The sequence below is a fragment of the Glycine soja genome, chromosome 8 (genome assembly GCF_004193775.1).
Source record: "Glycine soja cultivar W05 chromosome 8, ASM419377v2, whole genome shotgun sequence".
Lineage (NCBI taxonomy): Eukaryota > Viridiplantae > Streptophyta > Magnoliopsida > Fabales > Fabaceae > Glycine > Glycine soja.
In genome coordinates this window covers 24,386,009-24,389,388 of record NC_041009.1, presented here as the reverse complement: position 1 = coordinate 24,389,388, position 3,380 = coordinate 24,386,009, and the positions used below count along the sequence as shown (strand labels likewise).

The window sequence follows — 3,380 nt, the reverse complement described above, 5'->3', positions numbered from 1 at the left end:
CAATACCCTGACGAGGATCTCCCATATGTTCTTAAAACTGGACTGATTCATTTGCTTCCAAAGCTTCATGGGCTTGCAGGTGAAGACCCGCACAAACATTTGAAGGAATTTCATATTGTCTGCTCGACCATGAAACCCCCAGATGTCCAAGAGGATCACATATTGCTGAAGGCTTTTCCTCATTCATTAGAGGGAGTGGCAAAGGACTGGCTGTATTACCTTGCTCCAAGGTCCATCACGAGCTGGGATGACCTTAAGAGAGTATTCTTAGAAAAAATTTTCCCTGCTTCCAGGACCACAACCATCAGGAAAGATATCTCAGGTATTAGATAACTCAGTGGAGAGAGCCTGTATGAGTACTGGGAGCGATTTAAAAAACTATGTGCCAGTTGCCCTCACCATCAGATTTCGGAGCAGCTTCTTCTCCATTATTTTTATGAAGGACTCAGTAATATGGAGAGAAGTATGATAGATGCTGCCAGTGGTGGAGCCCTTGGAGACATGACTCTTGCTGAAGCCAGAAATTTAATTGAGAAGATGGCTTCCAACTCCCAACAGTTTAGCGCTAGAAATGATGCCATAGTCATTAGAGGAGTGCATGAGGTAGCTACAAACCCATATGCATCATCTGAAACTAAGAAGCTTGAAGGCAAACTGGATGCATTGGTTAACTTGGTAACCCAGCTGGCCTTGAATCAGAAATCTGTACCTGTTGCAAGGGTTTGTGGTTTGTGCTCATCTGCTGACCACCATACAGACCTTTGCCCTTCCATGCAGCAACCTGGAGCAATTGAGTAGCCTGAAGCTTATGCTGCAAATATTTACAATAGACCTCCTCAACCTCAGCAGCAAAATCAACCACAGCAGAACAATTATGACTTCTCCAGCAACAGATACAACCCTGGATGGAGGAATCACCCTAACCTCAGATGGTCCAGCCTTCAGCAACAACAATAGCAGCTTGCTCCTTCCTTCCAAAATGCTGCTGGCACAAGCAAACCATACATTCCTCCACCAATCCAACAACAGCAACAACCCCAGAAACAGCCAACAGTTGAGGCCCCTCCACAACCTTCCCTCGAAGAACTTGTGAGGCAAATGACTATGCAGAACATGCAGTTTCAGCAAGAGACCAGAGCCTCCATTCAGAGCTTAACCAATCAGATGGGACAATTGGCTACCCAATTGAATCAACAACAGTCCCAGAATTCTGACAAGCTGCCTTCTCAAGCTGTCCAAAATCCCAAAAATGTCAGTGCCATTTCATTGAGGTCGGGAAAGCAGTGTCAAGGACCTCAACCCATAACACCTTCCTCATCTACAAATGAACCTGCCAAACTTCACTCTACTCCAGAAAAAGGTGATGACAAAAATTTACCTAACAATTTCTGTGCAGGTGAATCTTCTTCCACAAGTAATTCTGATTTGCAGAAGCAGCACATTCCCCCTCTTCCATTCCCTCCAAGAGCAGTTTCCAACAAAAAAATGGAAGAGGCAGAGAAAGAGATCTTGGAAGCGTTTAGAAAAATAGAGGTAAACATACCTCTGTTGGATGCAATAAAGCAAATTCCAAGATATGCTAAATTCTTGAAGGAGCTGTGCACTAATAAGCGGAAGCTTAAAGGAAGTGAACGAATTAGCATGGGCAGAAATGTCTCCGCATTGATTGGTAAATCTGTTCCTCAAATTCCTGAAAAATGCAAAGATCCAGGTACATTCAGCATACCTTGTATTATAGGGAATAGTAAGTTTGACAATGCCATGCTAGATTTAGGAGCCTCTGTTAGTGTTATGCCTCTGTCTATTTTTAATTCTCTATCTCTAGGTCCCTTGCAATCAACTGATGTGGTAATTCATTTAGCTAATAGAAGTGTTGCCTACCCTGTTGGTTTCATAGAAGATGTCTTAGTTAGAGTTGGTGAACTGATTTTCCCTGTTGATTTTTATATTTTGAATATGGAAGATGGATTTTCTCAAGGATCAGTTCCCATCATTCTAGGCAGACCCTTTATGAAAACTGCTAGAACTAAGATAGATGTTTATGCAGGCACATTATCCATGGAGTTTGGTGATATAACTGTTCATTTTAATATTCTGGATGCTATGAAATACCCATCTGAAGATCTTTCTGTATTTCGTGCTGAAATAATTGACCATGTTGTTGATGAATACATGACTGATCTTTATTCTAATCTTCATGCCTCTCACTCTTCATGCATTGAGTCTGAAATTGTACTTGATCATATGTCTGAATTTGATGCTGAAAGTGAATAAGAGAGTGAATCTGAGAGTGATATTGATTGCATGTCTGGTGGTGGTGTTTTACCTCTTGAGATTGATTTTATAGAGTCAGATAGGACTAACCATGTTTCAGGAAGTACACATACCTCTGACTTTCTTTATGAGGTAAAGGCTGAGAAACCATCTCCTTCTACCACTGTCCAGCCGACCACACCAGAATTGAAGCCTCTGCCATCAAATTTAAAATACGCTTACTTGGATGATAGCAAGAGTTTTCCAGTGATTATATCTGCCTCCCTTGCTGATGAGCAAGAGGAGAAGTTGTTGTCAGTTCTCAAGAAGCATAAGAAGGCTATAGGCTGGACCTTGGTGGACATTCCTGGTATTAGCCCATCCACATGTATGCATCGAATAAATTTAGAGGATGGAGCTAAACCAGTAAGACAGCCACAAAGAAAACTCAACCCGGTGATTCTTGATGTAGTGAAGAAGGAGATAACCAAGCTTTTGCAAGCTGGAATCATTTATCCTATCTCTGACAGCCAATGGGTGAGTTTCGTCCAGGTAGTCCTGAAGAAGATCGGCCTCACAGTGATAAAAAATGAGAAGGGGGAGCTGATTCCTACTCGGGTGCAGAACAGTTGGAGAGTCTGCATTGACTATAGGAGGCTGAACCAGGTTACCAAAAAGGACCATTTTCCCCTGCCATTCATTGACCAGATGCTTGAACGCCTGGTAGGTAAATCCCACTACTGTTTCCTTGATGGTTTTTCTGGTTATATGCAAATTACTATTGCCCCTGAGGATCAGGAAAAGACCACATTCACCTGCCCCTTCGGCACTTTTGCTTATAGGAGGATGCCTTTCGGCCTGTGCAAGTCCCCTGGTACCTTCCAGCGGTGCATGATTAGTATTTTCAGTGATTTTTTAGAAAATTGCATAGAGGTGTTTATGGATGATTTCACTGTATATGGATCCTCTTTTGATGGTTGTTTGAATAGTTTGGAAAAAGTTTTGAATAGATGCATTGAAACTAACCTTGTTCTAAATTTTGAAAAATGTCATTTTATGGTTGAGCAAGGTATAGTTTTAGGCCACATTATTCCCAATAAGGGTATTGAAGTAGATCCTGCAAATAT

The 3,380-nt window shown here is 41.8% G+C and overlaps 1 non-coding gene across 1 annotated transcript; it reads right to left on the bottom strand.

Annotated features, from left to right (window-relative positions):
• Positions 1–300: 300 nt before the first annotated feature.
• LOC114424866 lies at positions 301–407 on the bottom strand. Its single transcript, XR_003669156.1, has one exon. It is a non-coding gene; the product is annotated as a small nucleolar RNA R71 (small nucleolar RNA).
• Positions 408–3,380: the final 2,973 nt, after the last annotated feature.